The sequence below is a fragment of the Heterocephalus glaber genome, unplaced genomic scaffold (assembly GCF_053883595.1).
Source record: "Heterocephalus glaber isolate CG9 unplaced genomic scaffold, H.glaber_assembly_v1.0 deba00001532, whole genome shotgun sequence".
Lineage (NCBI taxonomy): Eukaryota > Metazoa > Chordata > Mammalia > Rodentia > Bathyergidae > Heterocephalus > Heterocephalus glaber.
Window position 1 is genome coordinate 32728640 of NW_028258330.1, and position 19617 is coordinate 32748256.

General features: G+C 35.4%; 1 pseudogene; it reads right to left on the reverse strand.

Annotated features, from left to right (window-relative positions):
- Positions 1-336: 336 nt before the first annotated feature.
- LOC106007502 (uncharacterized) lies at positions 337-19312 on the reverse strand (annotated as a pseudogene).
- Between the last annotated feature and the right edge of the window lie 305 nt (positions 19313-19617).

A 19617-nucleotide genomic window follows, 5' to 3' on the forward strand; every position in this document is an offset into this window, starting at 1 on the left:
GTTGGGCATTTTTAGCTCTTATGAGTTATACAGCTATAAACATGAATATGCATGTATCACTGTAATATGATGACTTTTTTCTTTTGGGAAGATAGCCAGAAAAAATATAACAGGGTCAAATCAGCAGAAGAGGTATAGCAGTTTCCTTTCTTTAAGGAATCTCCTTACTGATTGTCATGGTGACTATATTACTTTACATTCTGACCAATAATGAGGAAGGCTTTCTTTTTCCCATAAACTCATCAGAGTTTGTTGTTTATTGAGTTTTAACAATAGCTTTTATTTCTGCAGTAAGTTGGAATCTCAGTGTCATTTTCATTTGATTTTCTCTAATGCTTAAAGATGCTGAGGGATGGTGAGGACCCCTTGGCCACCAGCATACCAGCACAGGTGCCTCCAACATGCCCCAACCCCCACCCCCCGGCTCTTGTCACTTTGCTGTCCAGCTACCTGGATCCACACTACAGAGACACATGGGGTCATAAAGTCCAATGGCCTGTGCTCCAGAAGTGAACAACAGAGAGAGGGACTCTCTCAGCCTCACTGATGAAAACTGAAGCCCACTGGAAAACTAAAGAGACTCTCCAGAATACAGCCACACCAGACCACCATACTTGGTAAATTGGAGGAATCACCACCTCCCATCAGAACCTGGACTATCTTCAGGGGAAAGGCAGCTAGAAACTGCAATAGAACCTTGCAGAGTTCAACCCTGCAGGAGGACGGGGAGCTCAACTTGGGCCTTGTAGCCAGAAATCTTCCTGAATCTCAGGAATCTGTGACTGGCTTGCTGAAACTCATTGATTTATATGTGAACACTGCAGCCCACATTGTCTGTTGTGACAGCAGAGACATACCCTGAAGGAGACCCTTCATTTTTATTTTTATTTGTTATTTTCAAAATTATCACTCCTTTTGGTCTTATTTTTAATTTTTTTCTTCTTTTTCTACTTTGTTAAATATTATATTTTTCTTTTCTTTTCTTTTCTCTTTTCTGTCTCTCTCTCCCTCACTCCCTTTCTGTCCCACATTGTTCTTCATCTCCATTTGTGTTCCGGTTCTGGCCTTAAATCTTAATTCTATATTTTTCTTTTCTTCTTTTTCCTTCTCTCACCCCTGTCCTCTGACCTCACTGCTAATCTTACCCTATCCTTCTACCTACCTATCCCTCCCTCCCCAACTCTTTCTAACTCCCCTTCCAGAAAGTTAAAGTTGCTCTATTGAAGAGTTTATTCACTATAAACATATGTTGGGTTGGTCCTTGATTTTGATTCAATACATAAAATTAAAGGTGATGGATTAGTAACTACCATAAATTTTTATTTTCTAAGTTGTGCTTGATCCTATTGTGTTGCTTAGTGTACCACATGGGAAAAGGTGTTGGGATTGATGTAATCAGGTGTCCTTCCTGGTATAATGAAAATGAGATGGCCTCAGAGCCATTAGACTCAAAACATAAAGACCGGCTATATCTGGAAGACACCTCTGAGTAGCAATCATTCCACAAGGGTTCTAAATACATCAACAAATATACTTACAATAAGCAACTTCAAAGTACCAACCCAGAAATTAAACCAAGAACAGTACCAAAAACAAAAATGAGAAAGACATTTAACCATGTAAACAAGGCACAAAATCAGAATTCCACCCCACAAAAGGCAAATTCTGGGGGAAATGGGGTGGAAAAGTCTGATAATCCACCACCAGGACACCCTGAACTAATAGCACAGGAAGTATCAAAACAGATGAATGAGGCTCTAGAAAAATTCAAAGCAGAAATAATCTCCCACATAACTACAGAAATGGTGAGCAGAGTGAAAGACATGATTAGAGGCTCTAGAACAGAAACAGATAAAAAAAATAGAAAAAAAAATAGCTCAGAACATGCTGGAAGCCATGAATGCCCAGCATAAGAAAGAAATGGACTAACCCTACATATGTTTGATGTACACTAAACAACCAGATCAAAACTTCTACTTTCACACTGAAAATTTAAATCCAGTTTAAATTTCTCCTTTACCTGAAAAAGTGCAACTTACCACAAGCCTTAATATGGAAATATAACTAAGTAGAAAAGTTAAAAAATGATATCATTGGCCAGAGATTTAGCTCAGTGTCACCATACCTGCCTAACAAGTGCAAGGCCCTGAGTTTGATCCCTTGTACCAGAAAAAAATCAATATTTGTAGCTATTGTAGAAGATGTTGTTTATCATAATTCATTACAAAAATGGGTCAATGAATGAAAACCCTAATCTAGGACACTATATGTGAGAAAACTTTAAATTTACCTGATTAGCATCACATGTGAGGACTATAAGCAAATAATGAAAATAAAGATGGTTTTCTAACTCAGAGTGCTTAAGTTGAAACTATGGCCAACAGGAACTGTTCCATTAGTCTGTAGAGTATTTGCATTAAACTCATGAAAATGAAAGATGATGTCTCCAACATTAGTCATTCAATATTTTCCTGAGCATGTAAAGAGACAGGTACTATGAAAAAAGACAATTAAATTGATTATAAAATATAGCAAATGACAATGGCTTTGGTAGGTGCTATTGTAGATACCAAGAAGAAACTATAAATAGGAAAAAGAGGGATTATCTGAAAGTGGAATCTGCCTATGAAAATAGATAAGGAATGCAATAGACAAACACCACTGAAATTGGAACAAGTTAGACAACACCTCATATGTAATAATTTTTAAGCATGTAGTTAGTAAGTAACTGGATGCAGGAAAATGGATGCACCTTGAGAAACCATAATATTAGGTGAAAGAAATCAGACACACAAATTTAAAATTCAAATAATTTCTCTTATATGAGAAACCAAAATAAAAAGTGACAGATAGATAAAAGATAAGTGAAGATGGATGAAAGGAAATTGGTTGATAGACATTTTCCAAAAGGGAATGTGACCAAGAGATCAAGGGAGGAGGAAGGGAGAGAAGAGGGATAAAAGAATGTTAGGATGTGTTGTGTGTACCAACTCCCAACAATGATTGTAATCATTGTGTAAGGGAATCATGAGCTAATAGAAATTAAAATGTGAAGAATAAGGAAACTTGATAGATGACTACAACTTATAAGAAAGAGTGGTAAAAAGGTGGAAACTGTCCAGTAAAATAACTCTTATTAGACACAAATTTTAGTTTCTAATGTCTGAAAAAAGGAAGTAGAACAGATGGAAAATCCAGCCCTCAATGAAAATCAAAGTTGCTTCAAACTTTTCAGATAGCTTTATCTTCAGGTAGCATTTATTTCCTCTGGGAGAAACTTATTTTCTCTTAAGTTTGATTTCTAAGTCACAAGGTTTGCTCTAAGCAATATGCAATTTCTTTATGGACCAACCTTTGGAAATTTTATAGATCATTTGTTGCCCTTATCAGAAATCTTTTCTCATTCATTTTTGCTCAACTTTTTAGGTTCCAATTATATTGTTAAGATGGTCAAATAAAATTCCATGCATTTCTTATGTAGAAGGCTATGTTGAGAATATAATACATTATGAAATCACTAAGTCTAGAATATTACATGCATTACTTCAAATTAGTAATCATTTTTGTTGGGAGAAAAATCAACATCCATTCAGAACTTTTCAAGAATATAATATGTTATCATTAGTTGCCCTTAACAAGTTTTATAATTTATCTCATTTTGACTTACTCTTATCTGTATATATTTGCAATATGTAATAATTATTTTCATAATTGGAAATTGGTGCACAGACATATAATGTCTTGCTCATTTTTACTTTGCTACCTCATCTTTCCCCTTTCCCCACTTCCTCACAAGCTGCATAATCTCTATGGAATCCTTTCCCCTGATTATTAACATGTCTCTTTTACTTTATCTTTAAACAATTTATAGTTTTGGGCTCTCATACTAGTGAACTCAAGTGATATTAACCTTTTGTGGCTGACTTATCACTATTATTACTACTGTGATCTTAAGGTACATCCATTTTCCTACACATGATTTCAGTTTATCCTTCCATACTTCTGAGTAGTACTCCACTGTGTAACCACATTCTTTTAATCCATTCATCTGTTGATAAACAAATAGGCTGCTTCCAAGATTTAGCCAGTATGTGTTGTCCAGCTATAAACAGGAGTATGTATGTATCACTGTAATATGAGGACTGTAATTCTTATAGGAGGATGCCCACAAGAGGTGTAGGCAGGTCAAATGGAATTTCTTTTGTTTGAGGAATCATCTTTCCAATTTCCATTGTATGTGTAGTACATACATTCAGGAGTTTCCTTTCTCCACAAAGTCAGGAGCATTTTTTGTTCTTTGTGTTTTTGATGGTAACCTTTACTTTATTATATTTTATTTTGATTTTCTTAATATATGTTTGGGGCACACAATGTTTACATTCCTTCTGTGGATTTGTACATCTACATAAAACAACCTAATTCCTTATTCATCCACTTTCACTCCTATCCCTTCCCCTTCCCATGCTAGTTTGTTTTATAAAGACCAGTCTGCTATTTATACCACTAATTATTTATAATATATAATTATATATGTATATATACTTTTAAGTCTATACTTCAATAACATTTTATATATACATATATATGTACTAACTTTCCACAAAGAATATAGTCATTATGTAATGCAATCACATACTAGTTAAATTATACTGAATGCAAATAGTTTAAAAGATTTCATCATAAACAAATAAAAATGTTTAAAGAAACAATATATTTACTATTTTTCAAACATTGCAAAATGTATAACTGTAACAATATATTAATAATACCCATTAAATATATATAATTTTTATTTTTCTATTCATCAACTATAGATAAATTTCAAAATTAAAATTAAATACAAATGAGAAGATTAAAACAAAATCAGAAAGAAAAGAGGAGACATTAAAAGTTATAATTCATATATGCAAAAAATCAGCAGGGAATATTATAAGATTTTATATCCCCATAAATTGAAAAATATAGACATTATTTACTTATTTGAGATAACCTACAAATACTGACTCATAAATCTCCTACAAGATAAATGGTGCATGATATAAGTTTTGACATAGTGTACTAGTTCTTTTTTAAATTTTACTTAATTTTATTGGTATACTTTTGATATATTTAGTGATAATATTTATCATAGGAAATTTGTACCTATACATAATATATCTTGATTCTTCTTTTTTCATTCCCCTCTCCTCCTTATTTACAAAACATGTGTTTCTATTTTTTTCTTCCATTCTCTTTTCTTTTCCTTTTTCCTTGTATCTCTGCCCCTCTCCTCTCTCTTGTTTCTCTTCCAATTTGAACATTTTCTTTCTGTTTCTCAATAGTTAACATCCATTTTGGTCCTAATTTACACTTTCAGTTTCTCACAACAGAGAAACAGTGCAATCTTTAAACACCATGCTTCAGATTTATTTCGCTGAAAAGAATATTCTCAAAGGGCATCCCATTTAATCTAAAAATTCCTCAAATTTATCATTCAGTATGGCAGAGTAGTACTTGGTTGTATGTAAAAAGCACATATTTTCTTTATCCATTCATCCATTTATGTGCATCTAGGCTATTTCCAACATTTACATATTACAAATTGTGCTACTAGAAAAAGGGGTGTGTGTATATCACTGTGGTATAATGCTTTTAACTCTTTCAAGAAGATATCAAGAAGGTGAGTAGCTGGGTCAAAAGGGACCACTAGCTTTGGTTTCTGTGAAGAATCTCCACAGTGATTTTTCAGAGTACTTGCACAAGTCTACACTGTGAGGAAAAAGAAGGGAGCCTTTTCCCCATAGCACTGCCAGCATTTGTTATTAGTTTATTTCTTGATGAAAACCTGTATTGTGTAAGGTTTTTCTTTTAATCATGAACAAGTTTTGGACATTGACAAATGATTTTTCTGTGTCTATTGGGATGATTATGTGATTTTTGTCATCCTTGGGTTTAATGCTACCTGGTAATGGGGTATAATCTTGATAACTTGCTGCATTCTGTTTGCCACTGTCTTATTGAGAATGTTTTCACCTACATTCAGTAAGGAGATTGGCCTTTAGTTCTTTTTAGTTCAATCCCTTTCTGGATTCATTACCAGGGTAATGCTTGCTTACAGGAATGATTTTGGAAGTATTGCTTCCCTTTCAATTTCATTAATGAGTTTGAAGAGTAGTGTCATTATATATTCTCTAAAGTTCTTCTATAATTTAGTAGTGAATGCATCAGGACTTGGGCTTTTCTTTGTTGATACTTTTTAAAAATTTATTTCTTCAGTTTCATTTACTGATATTGGATTATTTAGAATATTTATATCTTTTTGATTCAGCTTTGGGAATTCATATGTATCCAGGAATCTGTCCATTTCTTTTGAGTTTTCCATCTAACTAAAGTACAGGTTCTCAAAATAGGTATTGATAATTGTATGGTTTCTTCAGGATATACTGTGCTTTTGCCCTTTTAATTCATAATTGCATGAATTTGAGTCTTTCTCCTTTTTTGATCAGGTTTTCTAAAGGTTTGTCTATTTTATTTACTCTTCCAGAGAACCAACTTTTTATTTATTAATTTTTGTATGGTTTTCTTATCCTCACTTGCATTAATTTTGGAACTGATCTTTATAATTTCCTCCCTCATATGGGCTTTGGGCCTGACTTTCTCTTCTTTTTCTATAATTTTGAAGTTCAAAATTGGTTTATTTATTTGAGATCTCTCTGTTTTTCTTCAGTGAGAATTCATTGTTATAAATTTCCCTTGTAGGACTGCTTTCATTGTATCACATAAATTTTAGTATGTCATACTGGCATCCCTCTCGTAGAGTTGTGAGGGAGACAGTGGTTGGAGGAGAGACTCTTGGGGTTATAATTTCTCATCTCTTTGGACAATGCACTGAGAGTACCCACCCGAGAAGGCACCTACATGTAACACTTAAACTCTAATATTTATAAAGTTTGTGTTCTTCGATCTTTCAGGAGGACTGTAGTATAGAATTTTGACTTCTCTAATACTGGATTTAGAGTCATCTGTCCCTCCAGATGAGTCCCACTAAATGATGCAATAGGCACTCAAAAATGATCATAAATTAATGTTCTCATAGTGATGAAAAGAATGACAGTAACTGTGTGAGGCTCTGAAGAAAGTTTTGTTCAATGCAACTCATGATCATTTATCTATAAAACCATGCCTAAATAGAATAAAATATACTATATTAATTACATCATTGAGGATAAAAACATAGAATCAGACCATGATAATCTAATCACAGGACACCTTGGCCATGCTCTCTTTCTGATACCATTATGGAAAATCTCTTCCCTTTCACTGCAGGTAGAGACTTTCATTAACTGAGCTCTTCCATTTGGATTTCTGGTAGACCAAAGTATATTATTTTTGTTGTAGCAAACATAGGAAGGATAGTAGATATTCAGGCAGGAATCACAAAATGGTGTTAACATATGACAATTCATGGGAAATCACTCCCATTTTTCTACTCTTGGATTTTGCTTCAATTGTCCATTCTTTTCTTTTTCAAGGCAGAGCTGTGAACAAATTCCTTTTGTAAACAAAATTTTAACTGAAAAGCCACAGTAGATGGAAAAGAAGAAAGGATATTACTTGGTAAAATCCAGTGATATCTACAATAGGTTTACAGCGCATTTAAGCATTCTTGGGTTTTATATCTTCACCTGCCTTCCATTTCTTAGTTGCTCCTTATAATGTGAATATAGGTTTAACCTGAAGTATAGTCCTGAATTTGAGTTCCAGAAAAAGCAAAACACTCAAAATTTCTTTGAATTTTATAGTCTTAATTTTTTAAAAAAGTTTATTTGGAAGACAATACCTAACTAAATGGGATAAAAAGCAGCAATATGTAATTATATATAATAGCTATTCACTGTATGGAAGTGTTTTTGTATGATATCTAGAATGCACTTGCTCTGTCTATCTCCTCAATATAAAATGACTTAAACCAACACTACCAAAAGGAAGAGCATTACATAAGGGGCACACATTTACAATTTTGCTAGTCTAAATGCACTAAAAAGAAAAAATATATTAGATAGTACATGCACATATTTTCCATGGAATTTCCAATGGCTTCTAAGCAAAGTGCCTCTTTTCCATAACTGTATTAACAGCTACCAAGAAAGGAAAGAAGAGTTTAAAAGTAGTGGTACTGAACTGAATTGTTTGAAGCCCATGCCCCACAAATGGGGAAAAGTGCATTTCATTCACCAGCAACACAGCACAGTGTAAAGACATTTTGCTTAGATGCAGATATTCCAGAACAGAAAGATGCACTAGGCAAGTCAAAATATAAAACTATAGTGCACTGCTAAATAACCCCAAATATACATATATTGCAGTTTTCAAAGAAAGACATCCATTTCATTATACAAGGATAGGGAGAAAAGTCCTTAAAGTTACCTATTGTAGTTTATGACATAATAAATACACATCTATATAGCACTGTATATACATACATAGAATTTGTTTATGTATAATTTATTTGCCAAATTTGTCAGTTTTTGTGGATTTGAAATTTTCAGAAGTGAAAAAAATCCTTTTTACTACAAATACTATTCCATCAAACTTAAGAAAACATATTTATACTAGGAAAGGTTTCAATTCCCCCACACCTATCCAAAGACTTACCTCAGATTTTGCTCCACAACTCATCAGAGATGTAAAATTAAAGAAATTTTAGATTCTTTACTCACTATATATTTTCATTTTGCTAGTTATTTTAATAAGCATATAACTTAATATTTAAATCAGCAGATGCAAATTCTTTAATGAGGTCATAATCTCTAGTTGTGACTAATTAAAACACAGCAAATTAAAACAAACAAAAAAATCCAACAATTACTCTGATTGTAAGCAATATATAAAATTTAAATCTCAAATTTCAAAATAAGTAAAAGAAATATTCTAACTTTAGGGCCTATCATACATAAAGATTTAACAATTGATAAGGGAAAACGTTTATGAAAAGTTGCAATAAAATCTTTTGCCATTATATTTTCCAAGACAAATGTATATATACCTATACTAACTCTGTTATGTAAATTTAATAAATTCATAATTTGTTACCAATTTTTAAGCAAACCAGTATATCAGATTACACAACAGAATAATATCCATCAAATACAGGAAAGAAAATTTATGTAAGGCATTTGTACAGAATTTTAAAAAATCTAAAAGCCTGTGATTCCTTTATTACCAGGAACACATAATGCATACTTTGTATATCTGGCATATATATCAATATGTACATAAATAGACACAGATACAGATGTGAAATGTGAATGGAAGTCTGATTCTGAATAGTGTGTAAGACATGCATATCTGTATCAAACCATGGTAAGATATGGACCCTTCATCTTTAAGAACTGAATGATAAAAAAAGGTCCTCCAGCAGCAATCTGAGTGGGGAGGTGACTGAGTGGGAAGTTCTCAGTACTCATGATTGAAAGCTTGCTGCAGAGAGCTAGCTCAAAGGGAAAGCTGTGCAGGTTGGGGTTGTCATTCAAATACAGTGCTTCTAGATTCTCTGGTGTACCAATTTCCTCCGAAAGATGAGTCAGCAGATTTTCTCAGGGGCCCAGGCATGTGAGATGGGTGAGGTGACAAATGCAGCTGGGAAGCTTGGTCAACTGGTTATTTGTCAAGACTAATTTCTGCAAATCCTTAAGCAATTTCATTTTTTAATTTTTTATTTTTTAAATTATTTTATTGGTACATTTTAGGTATACAACACAATTACATTTCTCATTGGGAATTGTACCTTTACATGATGCATCTTGGTTCTTATTTTTTCCCCATTCCTAGCCCTTCCTTCACCTCCTCCACCCTTCCCTATTTACAAAGACTTTTTTTTTTTCATTTTTTCCATTTCTCGTCATTTTTCCTTTCCCTTCTTTCCTTTCCCCTGCTCCCTCCCACTACCCCTACCCCTTTGGGCATTTTCTTCCTATTTTGCATTATTTATAATTCATTCTAATCATTGGTACATTTTAGGTATACAATATAATGACATTCATCATTGGAAATTTGTACCTTTACATAATGTCTCCTGGTTCTTATTTTCCATTGTTGCCCAGCCCTCCCTTCAACCCCTCCATTCCTCCCTATTTTCAAAGGTTTTCTTCCTATTTTTCCATTTTCTCATATTAATTCCATTCCCTTCTTTCCTTTCCCCAACCCTCTTACTTCCCCTTCCCCATTGCCCCTTTTTCTTCCTATTTCACATTATCTATTATACATTTTAGTCCTTATTTACACTTTCAATTTCTCACACCAGAGAAACTATTTGGTACTTACACATGTGTGTCCTATTTATTTCACTTAAGAGTATTGCCTCAATGTGCATACATTTAGCTATAAATATCACTAATTTCTCATTTTTTATGGCTGAATAGTACTCCATTTTATGAAAAAACCACATTTCCTTTATCCAGTCTCCAGGTGATGGCCATTTGTGCCATTTCCAAGTTTAGCTATCACAAACTGTGCTGCTATGAACATGGATGCACATATATCACTGTGGTAAGATTCTTTTAATTCTCTAGGGAAGATCCCCAGCAGTGGAAGAGCAGGGTCAAATGGGACCTCTAGTCCTAGTTCTGTGAGGTATCTCCATACTGATTTCCACAGTGCTCGTACCAGTCTACACTCCCACCAGCAATGGAGCAGGGTTCCTCTTTCTCCACAAACCCACTAGCATTTGTTATTGGTTGATTTCATGATAGCAGCCATTCTTTCTGGTGTGAGGTGGAATCTCAGCATTGTTTTCATTTGCATCTCTCAAATGACCAGTGATGTTGAACGTTTTTTCATGTATTTATTTGCTATTTCTACTTCCTTGTCTGAGAAATGTCTGTTCATTTTAGATGCTCATTTTCAGATTGGGTCTTTAAATTTGAGAGGTCTGATCTTTTTAAGTTCTTTATAGATTCAAGACAGTAGACCTTTGTCTGAGGAAAAGCAGGTGAAGATTTTTTCCCACATTGTGGGTTGTCTCTTCACATTGCTGGTGGTTTCTCTTAGAAGCTTTTTAATAAGAAGAGATCCCGCTTGTTGATTGTTTGTGCTAGCTCATGGGCAACTGAGGTTTTGTTCATAAAATCTTTTCCTACACCGATGTCTTCAAGAGTTCTACCTAATCTCTGCTCCAACTGGTCCAGGTTTCTATTGTAATATTTAGATCTTTAATCCATTTTGATTTTAGTTTAGTGCATGGTGAGAGAGATAGGTCTAGTTTTATTCTTTGGCAAGTTGAAACCCAATTTTTGCAGCACCATTTATTAAAGAGGCTATGTCTCCTCCAGTCAGGGTGTTTGGATCCTTTATTGAAGATAAGATTGCTGAGTTTGTCTGGCATTGTTTCTGCATCTTCTAATCTGTTCCACTGGTCCACAGATCTGTTTCTTTGCCAGTACCATGCTGTTTTTATCACAGTAACTTTGTATTATAGTTGCAGGTTGGGGATTGTGATACCCCCTGCCATGTCTCTGTTACCTAGAATTGCTTTTGCTATTCTGGGTCTCTTCTAGTTCTAAATGTATTTTTGTATTGTTTTGTCAAGGTCCGTGATATATGCTACTGGGATCTCAATTGGAATTTAATTGAATCTATATAGCAGTTTTGGAAGTATGGCCATTTTCACTATATTTATCCTTCCTACCCAGAAGCAGGAGATATCTGTCCATTTTCTAATATCATCTTCTATCTTTCTTTTCAGAGTGCTATAGATTTCAGAGAAGAGGTCTTTGCTTTCTTTTGTTAGGTTAATTTCTAGATATTTCAGCTTTTTGGATGCTATTGTGAAAGGAATTGTTTGCCCTATTTCTCTCTCAGTGAGTCTGTCTTTCATGTAGAGGAAAGCTATTGATTTTTGTGTGTTGACCTTGTAACCAGCTACTTGACTGAATTTGGTTATTAAGTCTAGAAGACTTTTGGTGGAGTTCTTGGGGTCTTCTATATAGAGTATCAGGCCATCTGCAAATATTGACAATTTGACTTCTTCATTTCCTATCTTTATTCCTTTTATTTCTTTCTCTTGTCTAATTGCTGTGGCTAATGTTCCCACAATTATATTGAACAAGAGTGGTGATAGTGGACATCCTTGTCTTGTTCCTCATTTTAGTGTGAAAGATTTCAGTTTTTGACCATTTAGTATGATAATTGGCTGTTGGTTTTTCATAGATGGCTTTTACCAGTATGAGGTAGAGACCATCTATTCCAATTTTTGTAGGTTTTTTTTTTTATCATAAATGAATGTTGGATTTTGTCAAATGCTTTTTCTGTGTCTATGGAGATAATCATATGGTTTTTGTCCTTGGCTCTATTGATATAGTGTATTACATTGATTGATTTGCATGTGTTGAACCATCCCTGTATCCCTGGGATGAATCCCACTTGATCAGGGTATATGATCTTCTTGATGATCTTCTGCATTCTATTTGCCAGTATCTTATTAAGGATTTTTGCATCTATGTTCATTAGTGAGATTGGCCTGTAGTTCTCCTTTTTGGTTGGGTCTTTCTCTGCTTTGGGGATCAAGGTGATACTTGCTTCCAGGAATGAATTTGGGAGAACTGCTTCCCTTTCAATTTCATTGAAGGGTTTAAACAGTAGTGGCAGTGAAGAGTTTAAACAGTAGTGGCACTCTCTAAATGTCTTGTAGAACTCAGCAGTGAAGCCATCAGGGCCAGGGCTTTTCTTAGTTGTTAAGTTTTTAATTATGTGTTCAATTTCTTTGGTTGATATTGGGTTGTTCAGAATTTTTAGATCTTCTTCCTTCTACTTTGGTAATTCATATGTATCTAGGAATCTGTCCATTTCTTCTGTGTTTTCCATTTTATTGGTGTATAGGTTCTGGAAGTAGGTATTGATGATCTTCTGGATTTCTGCTTTGTCCATTGTAATTTCACCCTTTTAATTTCTAATTGCATGGATTTGGGCCTTTTCTTTCTTTTTTCTGATAAGGTTCACTAAGGGTTTGTCAATTTTGTTGATTCTTTCAAAAAACCAACTCTTGGCTTCACTGATTTTTTTCTATTGTTCTCTTTGTCTCCATTGCATTGATTTCTCCTCTGATCCTTATAATTTCCTCCCTTGTATGAGCTCTGGGATTGTCCTGCTTTTCTTTTTCTAGAAGCTTGAGGTTCAGCATCAGGTTGTTTATTTGGGCCCATTCTGTTTTCCTAAAATGCGTATTCACTGCTATCAATTTCCCTTGTAAGCCTGCTTTCATTGTGTCCCATAGATTTCGATATGTTGTATTGTCATTGTCATTTAATTGAAGGAACTGTCTGATTTCTATTTCCTATATGACCCATTGGTTATTCCGAAGTGTGTTGTTCAAATTCCATGTGTTTATGAAATTTTTTGAGTTCCTTTTGCTATGGATCTCCAATTTCAACACACTATATTCTGATAATATACAGGGGATAACTTCAATTCCTTTGCACTTACTTAAGCATGTTTTATGTGTAAGTATGTGGTCTATTTTGGAGAATGACCCATGTGCAGCTGAGAAAACTGTGTACTCTGATTTTGTGGGGTGGAAGACTCTGTAAACATCTGTTAAGTTCATTTGTTCAAGAGTTCGATTGAGTTCTAGTATTTCATTGCTTATTTTTTGTCTAGTTGATCTATATATTTATGACAGTTGGGTGTTGAGGTCCCCCACAACAATTGTATTAGTGCATATATGACTTTTTAAATCCATTAGTATTTGTTTTATATAGTTGGGCACACTAGTGTTTGGTGCATAGATATGTATGATTGTCATCTCTTCCTCTTGGATTCTTCCCTTTACAAGGATATAGTGTCCTTCTTCCTCTCTCTTAATCAGGGTTGGTTTGAAATCTACTTGATCTTCAAAGAGGATAGCTCCTTCTGCTTTTTGGGGGGTTCCTGTCACATGGAGTATTATTTTCCACCCTTTAACTTTCAGTCTATGAGTTTTCTTTTGAATTAAGTGTGTTTCTTGTATGCAGCATATTGTTGGATTTTCCTTCTTGATCCATTCTGCCAGTCTGTTTCTTTTGAATGGTGAATTGAGACCATTAATGTTGATGGTTACAACTGAAACGTATTGACTTATCTTTGCCATGACTTTTTTATTTTGTTGGGTTCTCCCCCTTTCCATTTAATTTCTTGTCATGCCAGATGGGATCATTCTGCTTTCCTTCCTGGGGTTGTGATCCTCAATGTCTGTTCCTTGGATATTGTGTAAAATTCTTTGGAGTGCTGCTATGGTATTCATGAAGTTCCTAAGGTGCTCTTTGTCATGAAAGTATCTTAATTCTCCATCCATTTTGAAAGATAGTTTTGCAGGGTACATCAATCTGGGTTGGAGACTGTTTGCTTTTAGGGCTTGGAATATGTCACTCCAAGCTCTTCTTGCCTTGATGGTTTGTGTTGAGAAGTCTGCTGTGATTCTGATGGGCTTTCCTTTGTATGTGATTTGTTTCTTTTCTCTTACTGCTTGTAGAACTTTATTCTTCTGTTGAGTACCTGGAATCTTAACAATTATATGCCTATGTGTAGATTTTTTTTTGATCAAGGCTATTTGGAGTCCTATATGCCTCACTTATCTGTATGTCCAGTTCTTTTCCACTCCTTGGGAAGTTTTCTGCCATTACTTCTGTGAAGAGTTTTTTTATGTCATCTGCACTCTCTCCTGTTTCTTCATTGACTCCAGTCAGTCTTATGGTATTCTTCTTTGCATCATCTACCAGCTGCTAGATTGATTTCTCGTGTTCCCTTATAAGTTTGAAACAATTGCAATCTTATCTTCCATATCTGAAATTTTGTCCTCACGTTGGCTCATTCTGCTGTGTAGATTTTCAATGGAGATTTTCATCTCCTGGAAATCTATTTGCTTCTGTTTTATGGATTTCATTTGTTTCCTGTTTTGCGATTCCATCATGTTCCTCAGCTCCTCTCTAGATTCGTTCATCATGTCTTGCACTAGGAGCACAATCTCTGCTATTATCTGAGAAATTATTTCTGATTTCATTTTTTCCAGATCCCATTTTGTTGCCAGTTCAGTGGGTCCAGGTGGTTGAGTATCAGAGTGTTTCATCTCATTTCCTTCTGGGGTTGCTGTAGGTGATCTGAAAGCCTGGTTTTGAGACTTATTTATGTGTTTTCTCATTTCGACTGGGGAGGGCAGGGTGGGTGCTTTTAGCACGTGTGAGGATCACCTCCTCTGAGCTGGGAGAGGTGGGCCAGGGGGCGAGAGTGGCGGTAGGGATGGTGGCCCAAAAGCCCCTTCCTCTGGACCAGGAGCAGTGGGATGGCAGCTCAGAAACCCCTAACTCTGGGCAGGAATTCTTTAAATGCTGAGAACTTGATTAGCTCCAGTACAGTGGTCTGGTGGTCCGGTGTCCTCTGTGTCTTTGTACTGTGGAACCAGGTGGCTGTACAGAGAATAGGACAAAGGAGAGGTGTGTGTGTGGGGGGTTCCAGTGGATTGCTGCCAGGGTGTGGGCTGATTGGGTGTTTTCAGCGCAACTGGCGACCACAGACCTGCCTGTCTGCAGCAGGCTGATTCGGTGTTTTCTGCGGAATTCAAGAGAAGCAATTTCACTTGGCAAGGATTCCAATTTGTTCTCCTCTAGATCCAAATCTCTTAATTTCCTGAGGTTCCCAAGACCATGGGGAAGTGTCTTTAGAAGATTGTTTGTTAATATTAGAACCTCAAGAGAAACTAGACCAGATATATCCTCAGGGATCTTTGAGCTAATTAGTAGCTACATTCAATTTCACCATACTCGTCCAAGTTCCAAAATCCAAAGGAAGTGATGTTAACTGATTGTCCTTCATATTCAGGTTACTTAATACTTTTGCTCTAGAGAAAATTTCAAATGGGATTTTTTTGATTTGATTGTATTCCATGTTGAGGGACTAGATGGTACAAAACTGAGATGGACCACACACTGGATGTAACTGGAAGCAATTTACAGCTAACATCAAACTATTCAATTTTACAAGACTGGATAAAAGACTCTCTGATAAAGTAGAAATGTTATTGTACTTTAAATTAAATTCTTCAAGTTCACTGCATTTTGCTAGTTATCTGGGTATTGCTGACAGTTTACTATATCTCACTATAAAATGACTTAAACTGGACAAGTTTCTTATCATATCAGGGAGGTCCAGCAGTTCATCATGCTGCAAGTCCAGGTTTTTAATCTGTGTGCAGTAGCCAATCTTCTTTGGAGGTGTTCAAGTTGATTGTGAGCTATATCCAGTGTAATAAGGTTACATAAGTTACCAATTTCACCAGGTAGTTGTTTGATTTTGTTCTCTCAAGTGCTAAGCATACTGAGTTTTGTAAGGATTTTATTGTCCTTTTCCAAAGTAATTATATGATTAAAGTAAAGGTAGACAGTGGTGAGAGAATCTAGCCTGTACACCACTGAAGGAATTTCTCTCAGTTTATTATGCAGTAAATCAATCATCTGAAGCTTCTTCAAGTTATCAAGAGAGTCAGGTCCTGAGTTCGATCTCTGGTACCAAAAAAAAAGGAGAGAGAGAGAGAATCAGGCACACTGGTGTGTGAATATTCACTTAGAGCCATTGTCATGAGATTTACTAAACAGGGAACCTCTGCTGGGAAAGACTGTAATTTGTTACTGTATAAATAAACTTTTGTTAATTGACTCAATTCTGATGATGGCAATATATAGAGAGAGCTTTTGGATTTGTCCAAATGCATTGAAATTTCTTCCCAGCATTTGTTGAGCTCCTTAATTACTTCTGCATTACTGGATTTTTTCCTAATTCCAGGTGGTGGATTTGGCTGTTTGATTGTGTAGTCAACTGAAAAAGCAACCCTTGGGTGGGCAGCATTGGGCTCTCTGTGTTCATCTTTGGCATCTTTTCCTTTGGTTTTAGGTTCTTTTACTTTGCTTTCTTTTCCAAAACTTCCAGAGGCTTTTGGCTCCTTTTCTCTTTCCTTGGCTGTTGGTACTTTAGGATCTTTCTCTTTAGAGTCTTTTTCTTTTCCTAAACTAGTACTTGTGGTGACTCAAACGTGGATTAAAAAAAAATAAAAACAACTACATGAACTCCTTTTATTTTGTTTGCCAGAAATCCAAATTCAAAGATGAAGAGACAAGATCCTGCACAATCAAGAACTTGTCAACATGAAGACGTAATCAGCACAGAATAATATCCATCTGTTTCATGCTGGATCTAAAAGCACTACATCCATTTAAAATAAATAATTCCAAGTGGTAAAAGGGTGCTGGTCAATCAATGATTCATTGAATTCCTTCAAGAGCTCCAACTCCACCATCCCTGCTCACCTCCTTCCTCCTCTTCCCCCTCCTATCAATTGACATTCTTCTTTCAGTCTCATAATTTTTCTTCATCTCAAGGAAGACATGAATTCATGATGTTGGGTTTTAGTCAGAAAACACAAATTCTATTAGTTTGAAATGGAACTCTGAATTCTGTTTCAACCCTCAGCCAAAAGTGTGAACAAGTTCAGTACACAGGCTTCAGAGACAATCATTTAATTTTGAATCTTAACTCCCAAATATGTCATCTATGTGACACTGGGCACATTCTTTGCATCTCTGAGCCTCAATGTTTTCATCTGAGTTTATCTGAATTTGATGCAACCAGACTAAGAATTAAACATAATTGGTACTGTATGTGTCACCAAATATAATATGAATATATGTTTTAAGAATAAGGCATATTTAGATGTTATCATTATTACTGTTCAGGCTAAAGGCCATAAATTCTATTCAAACATCCTGTCATCTGAAGGCTTTATTTTCCATAGGACCCTAAAAGAACATGCTATATTTTTCTTATGCAAACATATTCTTTATTTTTCCCCTTACACAAGTAGATTCTTGATCACTGATAGGAATCCCCTGAGTATCCTTCATTTTGATTCTGCAGAGCCTATATATGCTTGGCATAGAGAGGGATACAACATCTGTTAAATATTGTTTGGATCTTTTCTTGGGTCACAGAAACAGAAGTTCAGCAGTGTGATTCCCACACACTTGTGCTTTTCTATTTGCAGGGTAATTCCTTCTAGTAATGTTCCATACAACTAGAAAAAAGATAAAACAATGCTTAATTTTCCAGTAGATAGGTTGCTACCATACAAGAAATGCAAATTAAAACAATATTAAGATTCCATCTCACCTGAGAAACAATGGCTATCCTCCAGTATTTAATCAATAGCAAATGCAGGCAAGGTTAGGGGGAGAAAGGAACACTTCCCCGTTGTTTGTGGGATAGTAAACTGATACAATCACTATAGAAATCAGTATGGACACAAAATGAGAACACTAAAAACAGAAATTCCATTTGGCCCAGCAATTCCTTTTTAGGTATCTTCCAAAAAGAAGTTTATGGCAGCACAATTCATAATAAATAAATCTTGAAAACTTTCCCCATCAACAAATGGATGAAGGAAAGGTGGTATGTATACACAATTGAGTATTACTTTGTCATTTAAAAAACATAAACTTGAGACATTCATAGGAAAATGGGTGTAACTTGAGACCATAATGTTAGGTGTAGGAAATCAGATACACAATCTTGAGCATCACATGATTTTTCTTATATGAAAATGCTAATAGGAAAAAAAGAGAAGAGAAAAATGTTAGTGTATTCTAAGTATGTTTCTGTTATTGGTTTGTAGTTTCATTCCACTATGTTATAAGAGATCAGTTTGCAAAAATTCCATTTCTGTGGATATGTTAAGGTCTTTATTATTGGTATGAGCATGGTCTGTTTTGAATTTAAAAAAAGAAAAAAATCCCAGAATATAAATGTCTATTAAGATAGAGAGTAGCTCAGTGGTTGCCTACATTTAGGGGGAGATTTTCCTCTTGCCTGGTGGCCGGGTGATTAAGTGAAGGCCTTAGAGTTGATATCCAGTGCAAGGCTAAACATGTTAAAACAGAACTGAACAGAAGCCCATGAACTAAGCAGCTGGAAGTTCAAAGGCTACGCAGCAATGTCTCTGCTTCCAACATCCCTCTTCCAAGGTTGGGTAGCAGAGCAGAGGAATATTCCACCCACTGGAGAGCAGGAAACACAAGTTGGAACAGGGCTTTTTGTTGGATCTCTGTGTCAGGACTACTGTGGTGAGACTCAGTATCCAGTAGGAATTGAAAGCCTCATACACAAGGCAGAATTCACAGAGCTCTTATACTGGCTGAAATGTGTGCACTGGTGGGATAGGATTGAAATTCAGCCTGAATCATTTCTTACCTGGATTGGGCAAGGGATATACATACCCTCCTTCTGAGATGCCACAGGCTCCTGTCACTGTCAACCTCATGTGTCACTCAGTTAAATATCAACCTTGTCAGCCAAGAGTCAGTTTGTACCACCCTTTCTTCCAACCTCAATTAGCACAGCTATTGTCAATCAGTACTTGCAAATGGAGATCTAGATCTTCTGTAGACCCAAAGAGAGACTTGTATTTGGGTGGGGTGGATTCATAGCTCTGGCACATGCTCTAAAGCATCCCTGAGAGTGCATATTTCTCTATGATCTAAGAATTGGGCATGATACAATTTAACATTAGGTGAGATTGCCAAGGACTACTTACACCATGCCATCCTAACACCAATATATGAGGTC